Genomic DNA, 27,180 nt, shown 5'->3' with positions numbered 1-27,180 from the left:
GCTGAGTCCTGCGATATCACCTACGATTATTGTTGTACCGCAAGTGACGCCGCGGGGCGAAGCTAGTCTAAAAAAAGTAGCCTAAGTTACTCCTTATATTACAGCTACCTATCAGTGAAAGTCTCGAGAAAATCTCGTCAAAATCCGTCCAGCTGTTCCAGAGATTAGCCGGAACAAACAGACAGACTGGCAGACAGACAAAAATTGTAAAAAAAAATTATTTTGGTGTATGTACCGTATATATATTCATATGCATATAGTAAAAAGCGGTTATTTCAATATTACAAACAGACACTCCAATTTTATTTATATGTATAGATTTAGACTACATACTAAATTCACCACTATTACGTTAGTCGCTGTAATTGATATATAGAATAATATAAAAATTCGTAAAGCGATTATTTAGGACTGAGATAATTTATTTTCTTGAATAATTTTAAAGTACTTATAAACATTCCCTTATTATTTTCATAGCTACTAATAAGACCGTGAATTCCATTTTCAAATTACTTGGGATTCAACTCAGGTGTTATTTGAAACTTTCGTTGAACTCCAGAGGAACCTTCATGTAATCGATTCATTTGAATAAAATAAACTTTTCATCTTTGTGATCTCCTGCAGAATCGGAATACTGTTGAAAACGAAATTATTGAACGTGACCATTATTTACGTTTTGTAATATTTCATTGGTTTTACGGCGTATTCTGAGGCATCGCCACTGAAAAATAGCATCTTATTTATTTACATCGGTAACCGGTCATGCGTTTGAAAGGTAGGACCGCTTTTATACAATTTGGAACTTTGTATCACACCAGATGGGCTGTGACCTCGTGTGACCTCGTCTCAATCTTTTTAACCTCATTTAAGAAAGAACACGCGAAGCAGTCATTTGTGCCGATTTGAAGTTTGGGACAACCGCTATAAAATCGTCGTGGCCTAAAGGATAAGACGTCCGGTGCATTCGTATGTTGCGAAGCACCGGTGTTCGAATCCCGCAGGCAAGTACCAATTTTTCTAACGAAACACGTACTCGACAAATGTTCACGATTGACTTCCACGGTGAAGGAATAACATGGTGTAATAAAAACCAAACCCGCAAAATTATGATTTGCGTAACTACTGGTGGTAGGACCTCTTGTGGGTCCGCACGGATAGGTACCACTACCACCCTGCCTATTTCTGCCGTGAAGCAGCAATGCGTTTCGGTTTGAAGGGTGGGACAGCCTTTGTTACATACTGAGAACTTCGAACAGTATCTCAAGGTGGATGGCGGCATCTACATCGTAGATGTTTATGGGCTTCGGTAACCAGCACCAGGTAGCACCAGGTGGGCTGTGAGCTTGTCCAAAAATTCAGTACCGTAAAAAATAAAGTGAGTTTGTACAATGATTGTCCATTTTTGTTCAGCTAATATAATGTTACTATTCAGTACAACTTCTTAAGCTTTTTGTACTTTGTTAGTATCACTGACCTGACGATTAAAGTATCGATTGAGCTATTGAAGTTGTTTAAATAATTCAGATATTAGATTTCACATTCTTTACAACGTAATTTATAGGACATTGTCCTGCTCAACGATTTCTTTTGATCATTGGTATTCATTCGACTTACATATACATAATACATTATTATATAAGTTCAGTAGTGAAAATAAGGTGTTAAGTGCAAGTCGTGAGTATCTATAGGTGGTGAGATTTTGTAGGTAATAAGTTTTGTTGATGTTGTGCTTTAAAATGAAGGTTTACTTTTCGTTTAAAATTAGCATTAACTTTTTTTTCAACTTGAGTAGTATACTAGATTTAAACCAAATATGTACTGGAATGGAACAAAATCAAACTGTTTAATAACAAAATTCTGTTTTCACAAAGCAGTATTATTAAGCAGTAAGTTCAAAGAATTTCTCAGGGGAAAGCTACTTGAAGCTATGCGAATACACCGTTTCTTCGTTGAAAGGAGAGAGCATGAAGTAAATTCAATATTTCACGGTTCGTGGTTGAAAGATTTTATACTAAAGTGTTTAATGCAAACATGTCAATATCGCTTAACTTGTTTTATGCTATTTACAAAAATATTAATGTATTGTTGAACAGAAAATAGCAATTTGATTATTTCTCGTGCACGAAATCGATTACTTTCTGAAGACAGCTTTAATATTCTCCAGTAATTTATTAATGGTTTTCACCCAAAAACCCCGCAGATTAATACACGGAAAATGTGTAATCTACTGCGAAGAACTTAACGCTCCATTTGTTTTGCTTCAATGTCGTAAAAAACGTCCGTAGGTAAAAAGATCTTCGATGCTTACATACATATAGAAATGGTCTCGTGAAAGTATCAATGCGATATTGAATATTCCAACTAGGTCAGCGAGTTATACAAAGCCACCTGTGCAAAGTACTCCAGTTGCAGTCTCTAAAGTATGAAAGTATTCTTAGCTTTTAAACATAAGAAAAGACATTATATTAAACACAAACACTCGACGTCATTGTTTTGGAACGTCGTTGTCAAACAAACTCTATGGAGACTGGATGATAAAGCCAAGTAAAGGCCCACGAATGAGAATCGCGGCTTATTTATAACGTACACAACGAATATTTACTTTGCATACTAGAAACTCGTTCCGACACACCAATATGTACTCAAGTAAAATTAAATTATGATTTGGCTAGATAAATGTTTTGTCAAATACAATGGTTATTAACTAACAGATACTCTCTGAAATAATGTTTTGGCTACAAGTCTTTTTTACTGCCGCTGCAGACAGACGACTAAACAACCCTTTTAATAGTAAGTGGTCACCGTCGCTCATGGACTTCAGGAGTGCCAGGGGTATAACTAAGCCAAAAGCCAATTGCCAAAAGCCACTTAAGAACCAATTAATTTATAGTCAAGATTACAAAAATACTTTAATGGAATATGCTCGACCTTTTTTTTTTTGAAATAAATTAGAAAAAAGAGAATTATTAATAAGGCTGTAGAATTTATATCCAACATAATTGAGTTGGTAATTTGCGCCTTGTTTGTGTTGCTATTTCACTAGCAGACTCAAAGAAATAATGTAATTTAAAACACACTTTTTTACTATAGATTGAAGTAATTTTAAAACATTTAATTTTAAAGGTCTCATTTAGGGTTATATAATTTAAACTTCGATTAAAATATCTTTCAGTCCGGGGTTCCTATGTCTGCATATACATTCTAATTAGTCTTGGCGTAACAACTCTTTGTGTTCAAGAACCATTTTGGATATATTAAAATAGTTGGTCTGGCTAGCGAATAAGTACACTGAATTAGCTGTTAAATTTGTTTCCATTTTAATTAATGGTCGACTAGGTCGACTTTTGTAGCTTTGAAACATAACAGAAAGTCTTTCACTATAATGAAATGACAAATTGTGTCTTTGATAAGTAATCTTTCACAGTCAATAGTATGAATTTCATTTTCAGGTAGAAGAGCATATAATCAGCTTACGTTGGTAGTGACCACCAAAGTCGCTATTAAAATCTAATTGAGTATTTGATCTTCGATAGTTACGTAGCCTGAACAACAAAAAACTTGGATAAAAACAGTAAAATATGCACCATAATTATTGTTTGATGTCAATATTTTAAGAATTATTTCGGATCGCTAAGCCTTGTGCAAGCTGTAAAGCTTTCAACTATTTAGGCAGATGGGCACCGATAACCAATATTAAGTCGCCGTGGCCTAAAGGATAAGACGTCCAATGCATTCGTGTTGAGCGATGCACCGGTGTTCGAATCCCAAGCGAATATAATTTTTTCTAATGAAATACGTACTCAACAAATGTTCACGATTGACTTCCACGGTTAAGGAATAACATCGTGTGATAAAAATCAAACCCGCAAAATTATAATTTGCGTAATTACTGGTGGTAAAACCTTTTGTGAGTCCGCACGGGAAGGTACCACCACCCTTTTTTTTCTTTTTCGTTTTTTTTTTTTAAAAAAATGGGGAATCCATTTACGGATACCCGGTCCGGGGGGGTAACGAACCGGGTTATGTCGGACTCCAGCGCCTCCTGAGAGGAAGAGGGGACGAGAAGGTCCTCCACCTTCCCGAATTCCTCGCAAAAGACTACGCCTCGAAAAAGGCGCGCGAAGCACTTGCCCCGCAGAACGACTACCGACTAAACCCCATCGATCTCCACCACACCGGCTACACCAGACCTACGGTACCGCAGTGCGCGCCGAAAGTCCGCCTTCGCCGGTACCCGTCCTGATGATAAGACGGGATTTCATCTCCGGGAAAATCCCGAAGGACGTCATTTCGGGAGATACACCGTGGGCGGCGCACAGGAGCCACCGTGCACCGCCCCACCACTGGACCAACAGTCGAGTACCGGGCGCCCCCGCACCCGCCACCTGATAGTCCCTACGGGGGCTGAGCGGGAGCTTCACGCCCGCGCCGGCCATCCCGTCTTCTGCGCTGAGGTGCTGAAGAGGAATCCCACTCCCTTTCACGCTCCTCAGCCTCACGGGACGCCATTACCAGGTCACAAAACCTGGCCATGGCCTCCCACGAGCCCTGATCCTCTAACATGCGGGCGACGACAGCCCGCAGGGAGAGGTTTCTCCCCAGCACCGCGACGAGATCTCGCCGCGAGTGCTCCCAACGCGGGCACGTTTCGAGCGCGTGCTGCGCGTCATCGTCCGGGTGCCCGCACTGGTGGCAGCCCGGATGTGGCTCTCTCCTGCAGACCTTCCACAGGTACCTCCCGAAACAGCCATGTCCCGAGAGGACCAGCGCAAGGTGAAAGGAGAGTACGCCGTGACGCCGATCCGACCATGCCTCCAGCACGGGCATCAGGGCCTTGAGGGTGCGCCGGCGGGTGGCCGAAGTTTGGCCAAGTTCCTTCAGCAATTGCTCTCTCCACTTAGCGTATGCTACATGACGCGCAGCACGCTTCCACCGACCGACAGCCGACGGGCCGGGCGACCGTCCCCGACTCAAGACCTGCGCCTTACGCCGATATACCGCAGCCAAGATTTCGGCCTCGAGGTCCCAGGGTAGGTATCCGGCGAGAGCGCAGGCCACATCTTGAGAGATGGTGCGGTACCCCCTGAGCAGCAAAGCCGCGTTTCTCGCGGAGAGTGCGGGCGACCACACGGGAGCACCGTACAGGGCCATACTGCGCACCACCCCAATACCGCCTATTTCTGCCGTGAAACAGTAATGTGTTTCGGTTTGAAGGGTGGGGCAGCCGTTGTAACTATACTTGAGACCTAAGAACTTATATCTCAAGGTGGGTGGCGCATTTACGTTGTAGATGTCTATGGGCTCCAGTAACCACTTAATACTAGGTGGGCTGTGAGCTTGTCCACCAATCTAAGCAATAAATAAAAAAACGTGTCTGTGGGTAAATTTTATTATTAGTAATAGTGGTGGTGGTAGTAGTAAGAAGTATAAACCCAGATTCAGAGGGGACTGATAATCTATTAAGAAAAAAAAGTAACTGTATTTTACATTACTTTGTATTAACATGAAAATAATAAAAAAAAAACAGATATATTAGATTCTCCAACGAAAAAAAATCTCAGGCCTTCATTTGTAACAAAACGAAATTAGATCTTATTAATTCAATTAAACGAATTTCGTCGAAATGATTCTCGTTATCGCCTTTATCAAATTTACGTTTCAGTCTGAATGTTTGTGTCAGCTTATGGCGCCGACAACAGGAATAATTAATTTCGTCAAAACTCATCTCGTACATACCCATAGATTTTGAATTTCCATGTGTTGTATTCCAAGATTTATTGATTTACGAATTTTATTGTTACTTTATTCTACTTTAAGAAGTCAGCGACTATTATTTACTATTTCTAGACGGACTTGAGCTTCGTTTATGGAACCATAGATTACGGCAGGGACTTCCAAATTATGACGGATGAATAAATGATTAAATAGATTTGATAATAAAGCGATAACGGCTAAAGATACATATAAATTTTCTTTTATACCCAATAATAAATAATGCGTATGATTTGGAGAAGCAAAAATCCGAAGTCCCGATAGTTCCGTAGTTTTTTTATTCTAGATTCAAAGTTCCTTCAGTAAAAATAACGAATACCGGATATTGCGTAAGTTATTCGGATAAGAGTTATCAATACTATGTTGTCACTTTTTCGTCACAGCCAATACATTAAATGTGTGCATCTTATCTCAAATCCCTTGGAGCGACGAGGATCTGCCTACGAGCTTTCTTTACTGACACGCCATAATTTGCCTGTCGTGAAGGAACCCGTGTAATTCATTGCGATGCCTGTTAAAGCCCATAATCACCACCGTGTTTAAGTAATCCCAGATGCGTAAGTCTGTTAGACGGAAATGTTGGTAATTAGACCGTTCATGCTTGATTTAATCTAAGGGAATAAATTGCTATCATTAAGCGTACTTAAATGTACATTTTCGTGGATGAGTTTTGTTTAAAAACGTAATTGAATGTCGTCGTCGCCGTCGTTTGTTCGGATTCATTATTCTATAAAGATTTTGAAGGCTACGGATATTCCATTCATTAAAGCCATATTCTTCGTATCACTTCAATATTATTGAATTTGGTATAAAACAACCTATTCCGAAGAAGTGCTACAGAAATGTAAATTTTATTATACGCAAAATCACTTCCAGCCTAGAAGTAGTGGAACATCAGCATCAATTAAGATCTTGCCAAACCTAACCCTGAAATAAATTACTTAAAATCAATTTGTTTTTCCTAAGCACCATATGAATCTTTAATTATATCTCTAGTAACTATAATTAATTCATTACATTTTATTTAAAATATCATAATATTGTTTTATAAATTAATGTGGAATAAATAATTAAACCTACTTTATTTTAACTAGAGGATGACCGAGCTTTACTCGGTTTGTTTTTGATAAATTGTGTTTTTTATAAGTTATATTCAAATACGAATTACATAATAATATTGATATTATAGTATACTTATATTATTTGTTATTTTCTTTCAATAAAAAAAAAATAAGTTTATGTTTAAGTTGATTATCGATAAAGTCGATTATTGAAAACACGAATAAAACAACATTTTCTAAAAAGAATTCGTAGCTAGATCGATTTATCGCCCCCGAAATCCCCTGTATACTAAATTTTATGAAAATCGTTGGAGCCGTTTCCGAGACTCAGATTATATACATATTTATATATGTACAAAAATTGCTCGTTTAAAGATATAAGATAAGACAAGAAACATAAGGACTTAAAATTATCGTATTTTAGTGCATTTTTTTAATACTATTGTAACTAGTTTGATTTGAAAGGCCACACTTGGCTTTTTGTTGTATCTCACGAAAGCAGTTCTGTTCAGCTCACGTATCCTTCAATTAAGACAAGTCTGGAGCATCACTGGGACATTGGCTTTGAGCCAACTGTAGCAAACTCTTTGTTAGCCTTCTCTGGTAATCAGTGCAGGTTAAAGTTATTTTTTACGCCTAACGACAACGACCCTTTGTTCGGACGTACGTGACACGATTCTTACTTCCCCTTGAAAATCAATACGGAAAATGTTGCTCCTCGTTTCGTTGTAACTAATTTACAACTGTATAACGCACTAATGTGACGAGAAATCTTAAAATTTTATTGAATTCTGATTTTGATATAGTTTGTGCCTAACCCACTGTGGGCACTGTGGCACAATAGTTTTTTTTGTTTATCGAAAGAGTTTACTCCGTATAAGTCTCTAATAGTATTCTCTATCATTAAAGGTGGGTGGCGCATTTACGTTGTAAATGTCTATGGACTCCAGTGACCACTTAACACCAGGTGGGCTGTGAGCTCGTCTACCCATCTAAGCAATAAAAAAAAATCATCTTCGGTATTTACATTAATTTTTTTACCTTGTTTCGGACTCCATAGGCTGCCTCAGGCAGTCCCGCTGGTGTTCCAGAATAACCGGCTGGACCAGAATCAGCCTGTCAGGTCGGAACTCGATACACCGCCAATCGGTTGCTCTTGCACAGCAGTTCCATGGAATTGCTATCATGCAGCTCGCTAGAGCACAGGTAGCGCGCCGCGTAGTCTCTTCCCTCAGGGCACCCCGTAACCCACACCGAGGGGCAGGTCACCTTCTGCAGGGGCCAGAGTCAGGCAAAAGTCCTACTCCGGCGGCTACGGATGGGTGTGGAAAGGGATGAGTTCTCCCTCTCTCGTTCCGCCGCCTCCTTCTACGAGATGTTGAACTCGCAGAAATCGAGCGTCGCCTTCCAGGACTCGTCAGTGGCGTGCATCGTAGCCAGGATGGTCGGCAGCGACAAGTCCGGTCGCATTTGCGAGACGAGGACACGGTGCTGCCCCAACCGTGTGGGGCAATGAGCGAGCGTGCGCTCGACTGTGTCCTTGTCGCAGTCACAGGGGTGGCATTGCATTGTCGGTTCCTTCCGGGCGACGCGGTGCAGGCATTAGCCGAAACACTCATGGCCGTTGAGTATTTGCGTCAACCGGAAGATGAGATGCCCTTGGTCACGGTTCACCCATTCCGCGAGGACCGGGCACACCGCCTCAACAATCCGGAGACTGACTGACGGGTTCGTTAAGTGGCTAGACCACGCCTCCAGCACGGACTGTCGAGGTTGGAACCTCCGCGCTCTAATCGCTCCTTCGCCGGGACGTGGCTCCCCCTGTCGCGGTCACATCGCCGCGCATAATCGGCGGCGAGCGCATCCGTCTCCAGGTCTCAGAAAGGCGTTCCGGCGAGAACACAAGCCGCCTTGAAGGAGACGTTGCGGTATCCAGTCCTGTGAAACAGCAGGGCCTGAAATTTCTCGACCGCCATCTCGAGGCCCAACCTTCGAATCTTACCGATAAATGCCACCCCTGCACAGGCATGACGGGTAGACTCATGACATTATGAAGACCATTTTCTCCGATAACCGCTTACTTTAGTTGGACCATGAACTTTTCTGGCTATCTTAGGTTTTTTTTTTTCTTTTTTTCTTGCGGAGGTTCTGTTCTCGGCGGTCCGTGCTGGAGACGTGGTCTCGCCACTTGGCGGACCCGTCGGCCGGCGTCCGTACCAACTGGGTGGGCCGCGACCGCGGATGCCTCACCTTCCGGCTGACGCAAATGTTGACCGGCCATGGGTGTTACCTTTACAAGATAGCCGGAAGGGAACCGACGGCGCAGTGCCACCACTGCGCGGACCACGACGAGGAAGACACAGCGGAACATACATTGGCGCGTTGCTCTGGATTCGACGAGCAACGCGCCGCCCTCGTCGCAGTCATAGGAGAGGACCTCTCGCTGCGACGAGCAGCGGCAGCGACGAGTCCTGGAAGGCGATGCTCGACTTCTGCGAGTCCACCATCTCGCAGAAGGAGGCGGCGGAGTGAGAGAGGGAGAGCTCTTCCCTTTCCGCACCGATCCGTCGCCGTTGAGCCGGGGGCCGGAGGCAGGAATACGCCCGTGCGTCCCGGCCCCTGTAGGTAGCGGCCTCCCCCCGGTGAAGGTCAAGGGGCGACCTGAGGGGGTAGAGGCCGCGCGGCGCGCTACCAGCACTCTAGCGCGCTGCCGTTGAGTAAATAGAGCGACCGGTGGATGGTGTATCGCGTCCCGACCCGGCAGGCTGTTTCTGGTCCAGCGGGGTATTCCGGGACATCAGCGGCACCGTCTGGGCGGCCCGACGGGGTGCCGTACCGAGACGGCTGACGTTTCAGAGCCTTCGATTCGCCTCGAAGGCTCCGTCGGCTGGGCGTCCTTGGGGTGAGCCGCGCCGTTTGGTTGTAGTGTTGACCGCAGTAACCCCCCTACCTCATCAGGGGCTCTGACCTCGGAGGGGATCGGACGTCGGGTGTAAGAGTGCAGGGGAGTCGTTTAGTGGGTGGGCTCTAAAATCCTTGGGCCCGCGGTCTGCTCACAACACCATGCAGATCGTTGAGTCTCACATACCCCGCGCGCCCCTTTTGCGCGGGGACCTCGTAGGAGGTTCGGCCCACTATTCGAAAAAAAAAAGAAGTTTTTTTTTCTTTTGTAGATCGGTAGACGACTTGTGAGATGGCCCATCTGATGTTATATAGTTATCGAAGCCTATAGAGATCTACAATGTAAATGCCGCCACCTACGTTGAGATTTGAGTTCTAAGGTCCCAGTTTTTACAGTAAAACGGCTGCCCCACCCTTCAAACCGAAACGCATTACTGCTTCACGGCAGAAATAGGTAGGGCGGTTATCTACCGGTGGCGGTGGGACTCACCATCAGTAAGTGTCGGTAGCTGATGCAAGATATTGGACAGATAGATGCCTGAGTCTCCCTAACGATATTTTCAAGATAATATTGCATTTATTCAAGTTCCAAACAATAACATTCGGACTTTCGGTCTGTCGAACAATTTCACCCATTCGGCGAAAGACCTAAAAAAAAATATTTTTTAAATAATTAAACGCAATTAAATGCTATCTTTGGGGGAACACTAAGTACATTTTATACTTAGTTCAAATTAAAAAAAAATATCTTTTTTTTTTTATTGCCTTTGTAGGCAGACGAGCATACGGCTCACCTGATGGTGAGTGGTTACCGTCGCCCATGAACTTCAGCAATGCCAGGGGCGGAGCCAAGCCGCTGCCTACCGCTTAATACTCTCCACAAGCCTCGTTTGAAGGACATACATGTCGGACCTCAGAAGTATTATTGTTAAACTGAAACGAACAAATCTTCCAATTGGCACGCTTACCTTTATCTGGAAACCATAAAAGATTGATATCAATAGATAGCCTTCTTGTTTTAAGATAATAATCTTGTGTAGTTTTCTTTGCAGCTCTCTCATCTGGGATCTCGATGCCGTGAATCCCGAGGTCGGTTCTACTTTCAAACTCTATAGGTTAAATTAATCCATTAATCAAATCAGGTTTACCTAACTCATCAATTTACATTACTACACATTACGTGGTGAACGTTTGCTTTCCAAAACTTCGTTGATGTAACTATCCCTGTTTTGGTGTTTTTGTATTATCACCGACGTTGAGTTACGTTTGAAAATATATTAATTTGTTCATATTCGTGATTGGATTAGCTAAAATTATAATTATTTTCTAAGTCTCTTGGAAATAAAATTATATTTCTTAAATGAAAAGACTAATAAGACACTAACTGAAGAAATTTCATTTTTAATTAAGAAATATCTTTGTGCAAAAAGAAAAGTCTTTTTTCAACCGATTTTATAACGAACATTGGTGTGTAGAAAAATATAAATAAGCTGTTGCGGTTACCATCATAGAACACAAGATATTAGACAGATGTCTGAACCTCATTTGAGCCGTCTCTACTGGCTATTGACGAAGCTGAAGAAGTAGCAGCCACCAGGTGCTGCCAGGTGCTGTAATTTCCGAGATGCAGTCTACTAATTTGTGTAGACGTTGCGTGAGTTGGGATGTCAGCATCATTTGTATGTGCTGGGGTAGTCAATTATTGTACACAATCTCAATAAAAATCGGGGACCGACGGACCAGCCAGGCTGTTGACTTCCAAAATATAATGTTTTATGTAGACGTTATTCCTTTTTCAGCATTTATACATGAATGAGATCATGCTCTATCTGGTATTAATTGGTTACCGGGGCTAATACTTCGACGTCACAAAATAAGTGTCGCCAACTACGTTGTGACATCAGGTCGACGCCACATGTTTAACGATTTGCGTGAAAATCGATTTTTTTTATTGCGGAAATTGTTCGTGAATGCTTGTTAAGCACGTATCTCACAAATTGGTACATGCATGCGAAATTTGAACGCCGGCATAGTCAAATCGCATACGAGTACACCGGACGACTTATCATTTAGATCAAGACGATTCTGTTCGAAAGAAATACATTTCAGAACGGCCATTTAACCGTGTTTGTTTGGAACTCATTACATTGAAGATCATAAAGTTACCAAGTAAATTAAGTTTTAAAATAATTTCTACGAGCTACTATATAGTTCGTAGTCAGCTTAAGGGAAAAAATACTGCTAAGTGCAAAAGTTTCACAGAGTGTAATTTGACTAGATTGGGCTCTTTTGTAACGCTAAATTTTATAAGTAAAGTACAATACAATTGAAGTGCATTCTGTGTATTCAATTTATCTTGTAGATGCAAAAAATAATAACAATCGTCAACACACACACACAAATTGGATAGTTTAAGTTAGTTCTTTGTGATTTTTCAATATGTACTGTAGATCTAATTTCTACTTATACTCCATAATTTTCGACTCGAGAACTTTGGCCTGGACAAACCATTCGAGAACTTTCAGGCCCCAACGGCTATCTGCTCTACGAGCAATGTTCTCTGCCCACAGCCACTTTAATTTTGGAATCCTTTAGGTTATGTGAGTTACTTTGGTTATTTTGCGCATTTTCCTCATTCCTGATTCTATTTCACAGAGAAACTCCGAGCATGGGCCTCTCTATTGCTCTTTGAGTTACTTTGACCCATAAAGGCCAGTGTATTATTTCTCAATGCTGTATGTCATCATTGGCAACACACACTAATCAAAGACTTTCGTAGTGAGACACTGCGGTATTCGAGATAAGAAGTTTTAACGCAGTTTCCCGAGTCCTGCCTGTCCTAGTTGGATTCGACATTTGATTCGACAATTGATCTTTTTCTCGAAATCGGACTTATCTAGTTGGACAGTTTGTCTCAGGTCTTAATAAACTTATATAGTGCATATAAAAAATATTATGATTACCATATTATATAACAAGAGAGAGTTAGGTGTACGTGAGAGAGTTATGTATCGTATTTTTGTGGTAATGCTGAGAAAGTATATTAACTTTTAAATGTATGTGTCGGTGCAACGTAACAATTTAGTTAACTAAAAACAGTTAAATTTAACTGTTTCCTTAACGTTACGGATGTCAATAATTGTTTAAGACGGTATTCAAGAGAATTCATGTCTAAGCTACCCCCACTTTCTACTATAAATACGAGTAGCTATTGTCGCACAAAACTTTTCGGTTCGAGCAGTCAAACGGAGCGGAGTTCGCTGCCGTTATCGTTGTGCACTTAAAATATAATAAGTGGAATTCATTGAAAAAATAAGTTTTAATTACTGTCACCATGGATGGCAATGATAATGATGAAGAGAATGGCGTTAACAACGCTGACGTCATCATTTTACAAACAACATGGAACCGATCATGCCTTCATATATATTTAAGCAAGAATGTAAGCCTATTTCTGCCGTGAAGCAGTAATGCGTTTCTGTTTGAAGGGTGGGGCAGCCGTTGTAACTATACCTGAGACCTTAGAACTTATATCTCAAGGTGGGTGGCGCATTTACGTTGTGGATGTCTACGGGCTCCAGTAACCACTTAGCACCAGGTGGCCTGTGAGCTCGTCCACCCATCTAAGCAATAAAAAAAAACACTTTCACATAGAGTAAAATTGTATTTTTGTGCAGTTTCTACTATGGGCACTCGTAATAGTAGACAAACAAAACATTCCCATATTATACTATACACAACAATAACAAAGTCGTATTTTCTGTAAATAATGCCTTATCTCCGTTCATTATTATGAAGATATGTGTGTATGTTTTCATGGAACTGCTGTGTAAGAGCAACCGTTTAGCTGTGTACGACGTTCTGACCTGGCAGGCTGGCTCCGGTCCAGGAGGGTATTCTGGGCCCCAGCGCTACTGCCTGGGACGGCCGGATAGGCTGCCGTACCGAAACGGCCGACGTAGAGTCATCAATTATCGCCTCGAAGATTCTAGGGGTGGCGCTGCGAGTCTGGTTATAGTGTTTACCGTGGGAAACTCCCTACTCAGCCTAGGTTCTGACGTGGGTGGAGATTGAACGTCGAGTGAGAGCTGCAAGGGGAATGGTTTGGTGGGTAGGTCGGTAAAACATCATTGGGCCCACGGTCTGGTGCCAATATCTGCAGAAATTGGGACCTTACCCAAACCATGGTATAAACGTTTAAGCAGTAAAAAAAATCACGGACCTTTGTCTCATGATGAGCAGTGGCGTTCACATTGTAATTGTCTATGGTTTAATTTAGTCGCTTAGTATCAACTGCGATCTCCTGTGCTTGTGTACAAAGCAAATGCGTATTTAAGCTCAATATTGAACTAACAGCCCGGGCTTGTATCAACAAACCCTTTAATCCCATCCGTACTATGATCAAAAATTAAGAGTTTATCTCGTAGTTCATTATGGCTATTCTACAAATAGTTAAGTCAGCTTGGATATACCGTGTCAAATCTATGTTCTGTAAAGTTTAAATTACTCGCCACCGCCTGCCCCGGACCAGAATTAGGCCGGAGATGGGTTACAGCGAAAAACAGTAGAATGAAGTATTTTTTTAATATTTAGTAGCAAATATCATCTTAGTAATTTATTTTATCCAAAAATGACTATCTGTAACCATGAATCAATTGTAACACAGGCAGTAGCCAATATATTGAAAATCGATTTGGAACTAACAAAATAAACACACAAACATACAATAGGATCGGCCTGACTATTATGGTCTTGTATATCTAATTTTTGTGCGTCTATAATGCGTCAGTAATGACATCAATGACAGGTAAGATGAGATTGAAATACGTAGGTATATAGAAAGTACCCGACGTTGGAGTGCAGCCCTACATTCGGTTTCCTCTTCGAAGTTATAAATATAGGCGGATTTATAATTTCGTAGCTAACAATGATAGCTGTGGTCGATGTTTCAATTTCACGTGAGGAGAAACGCTTTTATATTATTTCGTTTTCGAAAGAAAATATGTCCACATACGGAGTCTTCTTCGTGTATGTTGAGTATTCTCAGCGGAACGCCCCAGGAGGTATATGAAACAAGTCATATTTTTCATTACAAGAGCCATGGATATATAAAAAGCCTTCGTAAATATGTAACGTTTTTAACCACGGTTCTGTAAACAGTTCTTTTTCAAATCATTCATAGATCTACGGCTACAATCGAATTTCATAATTCATGGCTTAACGTTATTCGTAGTTAACAGAACGGGCCCACAGCTGATCGTATTTGGATTGGTCACCGGTACTCTTATACATGTGATGCCACCAATGAAGTCGTCGTGACCTGAAGGATAAGACGTCCGATGCATTCGTATGTAGTGATGCACGATGCAAATACGTATTTCACAATAATTATTCACGATTGACTTCTAAGGTGAAGGAATAACATCGTGTAATAAAAATCAAACCCGCAAAATTGTAATTTTTGTCATTACTGGTGGTAGGACCTTTTGTGAGTCCGCACGGGTAGATACCACCACTATGCCTATTTCTGCCGTGAAACAGTAGTGCGTTTCGGCTTGAAGGGTGGGGCAGCCGTTGTGACCTTAGAACTTATATCTTAAGGTGGGTGGCGGCAGTTACGTCTATGGGCTCCAGTAACTACTTAACACCAGGTGGGCTGAAAGCTCGTCCACCCATCTACTAAAAAAAATAAAAAAAAAACTCTTTAAGACATGAGACATAAGTCTCACTTGTATAGTCCAACGGCTGCCCTACCCTCCAAACCAGAGCGCATGGGTGATATAATATGGTAATACCTGTGGTGGGATCCCGTGCATATACATAATTACGCCCTACCGTACCGAATCTTTCCTTTGCAATTTTATAAATCGAGCAATAAACAGGTTTTGTTTTTCGTTCCAATCAGATTTCATTTCCTTTCGTACAACCTCTAATTTCTCCCAAATGTATACAATTTATGAGTCTGCATTTTGAATTTCCCAATTCAAGTGTATTTACACAGAGTTAGGATCGAATAGATAGAACATGTTTCATTGTCTTACGTTTTTATTTGTAATAAAAATAAAAATTAAACATAGAACAAAACCAGTTCCTTGATTTAGAATAACTGAACCTAGATTTTGTTCATTCATTGACTTATACTGATTTTATTTAAAATAAATACTTTATTGTAAGTCAAGATCATTTTTCAATAGTTATTGCTATAGATGCGATTCACTGACATTCAAATTAGAAATAAAATATTACAACTTTTTTTTCACGCCACGTTAACTGTTTCCGTGCTAAGTTCGTAAAGAGCTTGTGTTACAGGTACCAGATAACGAAAATAAATGTAGGATTTTTATTATACATATTTCATACATGTATTTGATATACATCCATAACCCTGGAAAATACATCTTATATTTATCATATAAATATCTTCTCTTGGCGGGATTCGAACCCGCGACCCGCTTGTGTAATGACCACGTCACTTACCACTACACCAGACGGTCCTTAATGATAACCTAAAATTATTTCTATGTGTGCAAGCAATAATGTAGGAACGTAAATTACTTGAAATCCACGGCCGTTCGTGGTAAATAATGATCATAAGATTTGACGCTAAGGGGCGTGCGATTGGCTGAATGACGGTCTCACAAAGGAAACTGCAAAACTGATGAGAGTTTATGTTTTTTTTCAGCGTGAATAATTTATGTATAGTAAAATAAATAATAGTTTAAAAAAACTAACAAAATACGCTTTTATAGAAAATCCAAGTAAAATATAGAAAATAAATTGTAATAAATTAGAAAAGCGTGGGCTGCTTTTCAGGATTATCAAAATAACCCTTCTACTCATATCGGTTCATAAAATATTTATAACTACTTAAACCACCAGCACCCCAAGCTTTTTTACAATAAAATCATTTTTTCTTACAGTATTTTTAATTCAAATTTATTAAAATTTATTTTCTATTTTTTAGTTGGATTTTCTATAAAAGCATATTTTGTTAGTTTTTTTTAAACTATTATTTTATTATAATTTTTTAGTTGATACTCAATTTTTTCAATTTTTTTTAAATATTGTATTGTCATCGGTCCTTAATTACTATACCAAATGTCGAGTTAATCCGACGTTTTGAAGGGGGTCCTAATCATGTTCAAAGATTCCGTTATAAACATACATACATACGTCTGAAGCTAATAAAAGCATATTAAAAAATAGTTTGTTAACTAATGTTGTTGATTAGTACAACGGCTGGTAAACGTAGGGCAACATTAAACCTGGTTTGTAAGCCAGATCAGACTCACATTGGTGAGGATGGATGGGCGAATACTATGCAATATGGAATTTGGAACAAATATATAATTATCTTCACAAACATGATTTTATTCGTACCTGTAATAAATATTAAACTACTTTTTCCATAGGTCGTTGATGCTGTATTATGTATGTTCAAGTCAAATAATTTTACATTAAAAACAGGTTTTTGTTTACGCAAATAATGTACTTTTCCTGCTTTATATGATTTTTGGGTTCCTCTCAATGTAAGTGGTGTGTGATAAAGTTGAGTTGTGTGACAGCGTATTATTGCAACATTCCAGATAAGTGTTTCTGTTTTTATTTCTGAGTCCGATAAATCTAAAAGAGAATTGTATTTAAATTAAATACAGGATAGTCATGACATTTTTTTATTGGCGGCCAAGAGTTATTACAAATAAATATCTTCAATTTTCAAATAAGACAGATATTCCACGGCCCGATAAGAATTTTAGATTTGAATGAAATGAAATGTAAAAATAAGCAAATTTAAGAAATGCAGTGGTTTGAAAAAAAAGTTTGTATTCATTGAATCAATACTTTGGATTACATTTCAGTGAATAAAATTAATGAAATGTTCTAAGTTCTATGTTCAAAGAAAAAGAAATTCTCCATTAACACGGAAAGTGTTATCAAGATTTGAGTATCAATTTCCCTTTCATTTATTTTTATTCATTTACACAAACAAAACATTTTTCGTAGCATTTAACTAAACACGATCAAAATTTGTGTACACAATTCCATTTAATTATTTATCTAGTAACAAGCATTTGTATTTGATAACAAGTGGTCTTTTGATTATGAAGTCACAGCGACTGTGAGTTCCAATTTAGCACCTGTTTTATTAGATTAAATGTTCTGCTTCAAGTTAGGTCACGGTCAGAACTCACTATCAACCTACTATATACTTTAATATTTAGTAAATAAGACTCAGATTGAAGAGGATGACTCGCTTATTTTTTAACATTATTCACGGAATACGTTTAAGCGATTTAAAATCCAACTGATTCAAAATGTAGAATTTTATTTTTTATAATAACACTAACGACCCGGCCTCGCTTCGCTTCGGAAACTGTAATTTATTATTGATTTTTCCACTATTTCATGGATATTATTATACTATTTAATGGATATACATATAACCTTCCTCTTCAATCACTCTATCTATTAAAAAAACCGCATCAAAATCCGTTGCGTAGTTTTAAAGATTTAAGCATACATAGGGATATAGGGACAGAGAAAGCGACTTTGTTTTATACTATGTAGTGATGTTATCACAGTTTTCTAGAGGTTTCTTCAAGTTAAGACATTTTTAGGCATGCACCCACGAAATCAAGAAGTACTATGTGATAGTATTTTCATAATTCCGGCTGCCACAAAGCTGCAGTAGCCTTGTTCAATATTCCTCGCGCATGCCTTCCCTACGGTATGAATGAAGACTGAATATTCTCTCAAAAATCAAGCAATCACGAAGATTTGCTTTTCACAATTCGGGATTCAATATTAATTTTCACTGGTGGTAGGACCTCTTGGGAGTCCGCACGGGTAGGTACTACCACCCCGCCTATTTCCGCCGTGAAGTAATAATGCGTTTCGGTACGAAGGGTGGGGTAGCCGTTGTAACTATACTGAGAACTTAGAACTTATATCTCGAGGTGGGTGGCGCATTTACGTTGTAGATGTCTATGGGCTCCAGTAACCACTTAACACCAGGTGGGCTGTGAGTTCGTCCATCCATCAAAGCCATAAAATAAAAATAAATAAATAAAATAATAATTAATAATGCTTAATGGTTAATTCTGTTTATCAGTTAATAGTCTTACTGGTAGTAGGGCCTGTTGTATATAAACGTTGTGTTGTGTGTATTGTATATACGTTGTGTGCCCGAGTATATACTATCGCTCTACCTATTTCTGCTACAAAGCCGTCATGTGTTCTAGTTAGAAGGCTGGAATATTCGTGAAATACAATCGAGATTTCGATGTCATGGCTATTGGAACCTACCGAAATCACAATGTGAATGTGTGAGTAATACGACACTGCTATCCGTCTTGAGATATGGAGTCGAATTCTCAATTGTATAAAGGCCGTCTTTTAAACTTGAACGCATTACTGCTTTACCGAAGAAATAGAAACCCACAGTTTCTCGCCGGATCTTCTTAGTGGGTCGCGATACCGATTCCGATGACCGAGCCCTATTAGCTCGCCTACCACTTAGGAGTGAGGCCGAAATAGCCCCTCAAGGCTACCGGCGATTAATTAGAAACAAAGCAGTAATAGACTAGATGTAAAGTTTGCCACTTCAGCCCACGAGACACCGAGACGGTGGTCATCGACATCGCATCCGTCAGCTCTCTTGGTTAATAGACTGTACGAAATCCGCTTAGAGACCCCAAACTCATTTTCCTATGAGTTCTTGAGAACACCGCGCTTCGTCATAGGATTCGTGCGCCGATTTTTATAATAATGAATAAGCAAAGATCGAAGACGCGTTGTCTTTATAAGTCACTTCGCCGGTCGCAAACAAATCTAACTACAATGTACATTAAAATTATGCCCATATTCCTTTCAAGTTTGAAAAGGACAGCGCTTTAGAAGACATCCTATCCAAACAAGTGCAGTTTCTCAAATTGATCCTAAACAAACAAGTAAATAAATAAATTGTTTACAATACATCGTGTTCCGAGTGAGAATCTAAAATTAATCCAATATTCCACAAGCAGCTTTGCCTGCGTATGAATTTCTAAACCAGTCTACTGAATTAATCCACAGTTTAGAAATTCATGGACGGCTTTAAGACCAACGTACAATAATTAATATTTCATTTTATCAAACAGTTCAATACAATAAAAAGTGCTCTGTTTTGTTAATCGGGGAAGTGTTGAAAAGCAATTTATTTAAAGCTTTATCGCTCTGTTGATATATTGATCCTATAAGCCGCAAACGACAAATCACGAGATTTTCTGTGATATTTCGTTAGCAACGTGTTTTCCAATAATCAGATTGGCATCGTCAATCTGTAGCTGAAAAAGGTAAATCTTGACTATCGAAACTAGAATTTACGTTAAAGGTAACTAATAATTTTAATCTTGCGCCGTTGAAGTTTAGATAAGGTTTATTTTCTATCGATTTTGTGGTAATGGTTTCTAATAAACTTAGGCTACTGTGAAGAGATAGTCATTGAAAAACGAGGTCTTTATTTTGGACATATGATAATCATATTGTGGTGCTTATATACTGGAAAAGTTACCGCTGAAAATACGCGAGTAAACAATGATCACGTGTAATAATATCGAAAACGAACTGAAACGTGACATTCAATATTAATTTTATGCAAATTCTGATTGCTTATTAATAAACGCTGTTATCAAAAGGGAAGATCTTCAAGATAAGTACAGTGTGTAGAATATTAACACAAAAAAACAATATGTACCTAAATATTTCAGTTATCTATTTCCTTTTCAATTGTAATTTAATAACAGGTGCTGTTATTTCCATTTTCTGTACCAAGCGCGTCAATGGGTCATTAAAGCCGATAGAAGCCACAACAGGAGTGATGTCACCGCCATTGACATTGCCATGCTCAGATCGAGACATCTATGTCATAGTCTCAGTTTTTTTCAGAATCAGTTTTGCCCAAAGGTCGAAATCATTTATATTTGCAAAATGATATTTGTGAATTTTTCTACTATTTTGAAAACAGTTCAAAATCCAACTATTCCGTTGTAGATTGTCCTCGCTATCATTCTGCTCCATGTCTACTGTTTTTTTCCCTACCTAACTATTAGTAGCTTACGAGGCTATGCAACTACGTGCTTAAATTAAATCCGAATGCTACTTTGACGTTGTACAGCTTTTTTTAAGTGACGTTGAAAGGGATTATAATATATTTTACGACAAAAGGTAACGACAAAAGGTAGATCTTCCACCGAGCTGAAGAAATTGCTCAGTAGATCAACGCGTTAAATGCTTCTGTCTGATTGTTACAAGGTACTTGCCTGACGACAATAAAGCTGGATTGCTGCTGGTGCTATCCCTATCCAGATTTTCAATATGAAGTTCCCTACTTGCAGGAAAGCGTGGTCTTGCTGTCAATTTCGACCACGTCCAACAACTTTCTGTACTACGATGATTTTATAGGCTTTTAATTATTATTAAACTCTGATTAAATGCTATTTGTTGAAGATTGGAAACGAGGTCAGTAGAGAAATTATCTACCAGAAACAAGATTTTCCTTCCCTTCAATTTAACTAATTTATCCAGTCCATTTTCGCAACTCCTCTTCAAGATGTTTTATCCAAACTGGCTTAATAGTCACTGTGTTTTTAAAACACCGAGATTATCCATAAGCTGTTCTTCTGTGCTCATTTTATCCGCACTCATTTAGAAGGGTAGTCGATTCTTTAGAATTTTTTTCCACCCATACCGTTTTCTCCTTTGATTTTTAAAGTTTTCGTGTGCTTCTTGAATAAAAGTTCACTTTTTACTACCATTGTATCGTTTGGACAGTGTTTTTTCTTTAATTCAAGCCATAGTTGTTAGTCATATTCATATCGACATCTCACGCCTCTTTTGTCATAGATAATATAGAGCAATGTTTACGCACCCAATTATCTGATTCTTTAATGTTAATATAAGTAAAATAAGTTGTTCGAGAAACTTATCCCACGTTATTATGAATTTCCACTGTATTTATGGGAAGTATTACCATTACTTAATTAATTATTCATTAATATACATACAAAATTGTATTAATTTTGCCAATTCAACGCTGGTTATAGCCAAAGGCTTTCTACCTTAGCATCAAACTTACTCATCACTTAGAAATTTTAGTATTACCAACAACCCGTGTTGTTGTTTGCTTCAGTTGATGCTTTTTGTACAATACGAAATAATAAATAGGGAGATATAAAAACATTGAAAAGAGGAAAGGAATTTCTACATAGAATGCGTATTCAGTTGGAGGGAAAATAAAAGGAATAAGACACCATTGTTTCTTCTTGCTTATTGGGTTTTGGCTTTTGTAAAAAGATTGTTTGCAAACGATTCGACGTCAAAGAGGCTTCTTTTATTGGTAACATTGAAGGTCCTTTCCGTACAGCGTTATGAATGGTTACTAAAGAAAACCTTTAGTTGTGATATTTTACTTTGACTATGATTTCACAATGTACAAGATAAAAATATGTTAGATGGCAGGTGGGATACGATTTAACATAATATGAGTATGTTTATGAGTTTTGCTTTTGATCATTTCTGCAGCCACGAAATTTCATGCCGAATTTGCAGTATTTTTATTGCTTTAGAAATAGGAATAGATACCTGGCCAGGTCTATACTTAGTCTTGCCATAAATACTGAGACAAAGCTTCACTACCTTCTCAAGAATGGTATCTTGATACACTTGTGCCGATGTTTTGATACCTTTTTCACAAAAGTATGGCTCAGTCACTCCTTCATAGCTAATACCGCACCAAACTCTCACTGAAGTCGGATAGTGTCCACTTTGCACTCTGTCCACTAATTGGGAAGCTTCTTTAGAGCTTTGAGCATAAATACGGTCATTTTGTTTGTTAAAATGTTGCTCAATTAGAAAAATTTCCTCGTCCGTAAACAAAAATTTTCTATGACCTCCCTTTGCGTACCGCTTCAGTAGTTGTTTCGATTTTACCACCCTATTCTCTTTTAAATTATAAGTTAAGAAATGACCAGTACGTCTCTTATAGGCTGCAAGTCCTAAGTCATCTTTTAAAATACGCGACATGGTTCTAGGTGCTATCTTCATCTCCCGAGATAAAATCTTTTGCTTTCGGACAAGATTTCTTCGAATTCTTTCCCTTACTGCTTTAACCACCTTTTTCGTACGAACACTATGTGGACGGCCAGATATTTTTTGTCACAAATAGAGGAGGTCTCAATGCACCTATTAATAGCCCGGTACACAAACATTTTACTAATACCAAGCGTATGGAAAGTTTTAAAAATTGCATTTGGCTGCATACCTACTTTGTGTAATGCAATCACAGCGATTCGGTTCTCTTTATCACCCCACTCCATTTTAATATCGCAAAATATTGTACAATGTATTGGCGCCAAAATGAGAAAACTCAATGAGCAATCATATAAAAATGACAGATTCCAAATACAATTTTTTTATTGTAACAGTGTTTATGGCCAGACTAAGTATATATCGATTGATACTATTATAAATATTGGACTTACTATGTAATAGCACTATGAAATAATAACATAATGCTATATAAAATTAAAGCCACAGATTACCTTCGTATAAAAAAAGATTCATAATTAAGTTTCTGTTAAAAAAAAAAATATATGCTTTACCATTTAGCAGTTTCATCTTAATTAGCGAATATGTTAAAAATGTGAATTCGTGCTTACCCACCAAACAAAACTCCAGGGAGAGCGGAAGTCCGGCGATTTCCTCCTGACGAAAAAAAAAACACCAAAAGACCTTGCAAAATGCTAGAAATAGTAAGAAATGAAAAGGACCTTCAAAGAAAACCCTGAGGAAATCCATTCAATGGATATCGGAAGACCTCGTTCCTGTCGTTAGAACTCGTTGAAACCTTCGTGATAATAACAATAAACATTTAGTTCTATAGCTACTTTCAACATTACATGATCACGGTTGACCTCTTCTTTCATTTAAAAGAAATCTATGGGTTTCTTGTAACTTTATTCTTTTATTTTAAGGAAGAGGCCACAAAACAATTTAGCGGTAATTAAAAACGAATTTAGTCGATGATATATTTCAAGCATTTAGTATTTAGTCAATTCAGTCATTATTTAGTCAATTACATTCGTCGTGGCTTAAAGGATAAGACGTCCGTCCGTGCATTCATTCATGTTGAGCGATGCACCAGTGTTCGAATCCCAGGTGGGTACCAATTTTTCTAATGACTCAACAAATGTTCACAATTGACTTCCACGGTGAAGGAATAACATCGTGTAATAAAAATCAAACCCGTAAAATTATAATTTGCGTAATTACTGCTGATAGGACCTCTTGTGAGTCCGCACAGGTATAATAGGTACCACTACCCTACCTATTTCTGCCCTAAAGCAGTAATGCGTTTCGGTTTGAAGGGTGGGGCAGCCGTTGTAACTATACTTGAGACCTTAGAACTTATATCTCAAGGTGGGTTGCGTATTTACGTGTAGATATCTATGGGATCCAGTAACCACTTAACACCAGGTGGGTCCATGGGTCCATGGGTCCACATCCAGCTTGTCCACACACCTAAGCAATAAAAAATAAAAATAAAATACCTAAATTTTTTTGTTTTCATAAAAGTTGCTCTCTAGCTAATATTGGAAACGTAGCCCAAACATGATGAACATGCGAACGAGAAATTAACCAGCCAGGTTGCTCTGAGTGCGACACAGGTGACCCCAAGCTTGAAGACCGGTAGGTAGCTACTCCTGTGAGCTTGAAGGTATAAATATGTTTTTTTTTGTATTATTGCTTAGATGGGTAGACGAGCTCACAGCCCACCTGGTGTATTTTTTTTTATTGCTTTGATGGGTGGTCGAGCTCACAGCACACCTAGTGTATAGGGGTTACTGAAGCCCATAGACATCTTCAACGTAAATGCGCCATCCATCTTGAGATATAAGTTGTAAGATCTCAGTATAGTTACAGCGGCTGCCCCATTCTTCAAACCGAAACGCATTACTGCTTCACGGCAGAAATAGGCAGGGCGGAGGTACCTACCCGCGCGGACTCACAAGAGGTCCTACCAACAGTAAAAGCCTGCGCCTGCTGGACGTTTATGAGCGCCTGTCTCATAAACGTCCAGCTCAAGAGTGGAATGTTCCTGTATTTAAGTATTCGAGAATACTCTGAAAATCTTATCTTGAAAAGTTCAGAGCTCTCCGTGTCAGCGAACGCGTTACTGAACTCGATACAAATTAATATAAATCACACAAGTTTACGACGCATGTCGGCCACAGTTTCATGCGTAAGGTTGAATGAAGCTGACTCACATTTTGAAACTTAATATGTGTTATGTTCAAAGAGCCAAACAATTATAAAACGTACGTTGTTTTCTACTTTTAATTATGTGGGTTTTGTTTTGTATCAGAGCGCTTAATTGCTTTCGTAATTATGTGTTTGTTTTTCAAAAGTAATTTTATGTTGTTGTGGCGTTTTCTCTGCAGAGCCTCGCTAACATTCGGGAATTCACATAACTTTCATGAATCATAAGCATAAAAATACTTGAGGATAAAATTATTCGAAAACAACAAAAGCTACGGCGTCACACCACGGATGTCCATAACTTTCTCTATTAATTTTGCGATCGATATTCAAATTAGAGTCCTAAAGTCGAAACTATAGTGAGATTTAAATTTACCCACCGCACTTTGGGGGCTGTTGGCTTTAAAAGCCGAAAACTCAATTAGTGGCGAAATTGGCCACGCCGCTACCGAATACTGCCGGTCAGGTCAAGGATTGTGTTCTCAGCGTGTGTTCATAGCACTATGAGTGATTTCAATGAAACCTTTGGAATTATACCTAAATAAACCTTTTTAGTGTATTCCTATCTTTGAAGAAGTGCCGCTTAGTACTAGTTTAATGAAATGTAAATGGAACTTCCACTGTCGTTTAGGAGCTATGAAATTTCGATCCAAAAAATTCTTCCGAGTGATGAATCGTTTATTTCTCTACGAGGTACTTGAATGGACCCGCTGAAATTGGATGTTAGCGTTTATTTTTCTGTAAAATTTTCGAGATAGAGAAACGAGCACCGTGTGAGAATATGTAATGTTAACAGAATTACTTTCCCTTGCTTATGTAGGGATGTTTGTGCATATGTGTACATTTTATCAGATATTTTACTGTGCCAGGTATTTGTTTTACTAATATAGTCTTCCTAACAAACAATTTCGTCTATCGGACTAATAATCTATTTATAAATATACAAAGATAAAACAATATCATTTCTTGCTGTGTTTGCAAACCGATTTTTTTGGTTAGTAACTATTCAAAGCTAATGCGTAAAATTAACATAGAAATTGAGACAGGTAAGAAACAAGAACAAGAACATGATGGTCAGAACCGTGGGGAAGAGTTGTATGCGTTTTGTTTTAATTATATGCTTTGTATTGTTAAAAAAACGTATTGTTACGTTGGTAAGAGTAACGCCATCTATCGCCGAACAGTCGAACGCATATCGAAGGATCTAGTAGCATCTAGAACTCTCGAGAAGGACAACGACATCTATTGTCAGATAGCGGAAACACGCATCGAAGGTACTCGACTTGTGAGGAATGGTCTCGACGATTCTAGGGATTTCGTCTCGACTATAAAAGCGTTGCAGAGATGGCACGCAGGCAGTCAGTAATCGGAATTACTCGAAGTGATACAGCGAATGGATCACCTGAAGCGAAGCGGAAGAAGCGGATTGAGAGTTTTAAAGTGTTCTGTGTGTGTTCTAAGTGATAAATACAGTTTTAAGCTGTACTTTGGTAGAACATTTATTTATCCCGAACCCCAGCGCGTAACAGTAAAACAAAACATGATAACAAAAAAATCGTAAAATCCAAATCCATATGCAGAAATACGGTCAATGAGCACATCCATCTGCTAAATTTAATGTCATCGAAAATAATCTTCTTTCTTTCTATCGATGCGGACCTCATTATACATATTATGTAAACCATACTTCATTACGATTAGGATTATTTATGATTGCTACCTCATACCAAAACCTACCCGTAATATTTGGTATCAAACAAAATGGCATCCCGTCCTTATGTAAATATTACCTGAAGGACCAGGGTCATTGACTGAGGTATTGCGGATTCTCTAGAGTTATAAAATTTTACGACACACAATTTTGCCAAAGTCCTTAATATTGAGTTAGGCCTTTTACCGCGACTGTTAATAAGATTCCGAATAATCAAATGTAATCTTATAGTATTCGGTGATTTGTTCGTTGTTAAACATAAAACGTTTTTCCTGTAAGCGCTTAACAGATAAATCCGTGTAAGGATATATTTAACGAGACGATATCGAGTTTAATAAAAAGTGGTAAAATTCATATTCGAAAACACGAATCTTTAAAAAAGATTGTGGTTGCTGCTACATACTCATATTTTAACCGCGAACCCACATATAGTAGCCA

At 38.8% G+C, this 27,180-nt stretch overlaps 1 protein-coding gene across 1 annotated transcript in view; it reads left to right on the top strand.

Moving 5' to 3' along the window:
• The window catches only part of LOC101738855 (GTPase-activating Rap/Ran-GAP domain-like protein 3), a 211,135-nt gene that overhangs the window by 34,854 nt on the left and 149,101 nt on the right, over positions 1–27,180 (top strand). The gene's annotated exons all lie outside the window — the stretch shown is intronic.

Source organism: Bombyx mori, chromosome 15 (assembly GCF_030269925.1).
Source record: "Bombyx mori chromosome 15, ASM3026992v2".
Taxonomy (NCBI): Eukaryota; Metazoa; Arthropoda; class Insecta; order Lepidoptera; family Bombycidae; genus Bombyx; species Bombyx mori.
The sequence above is the reverse complement of the archived record's forward strand: the minus strand, read 5'-3'. Positions and strand labels throughout refer to the sequence as shown.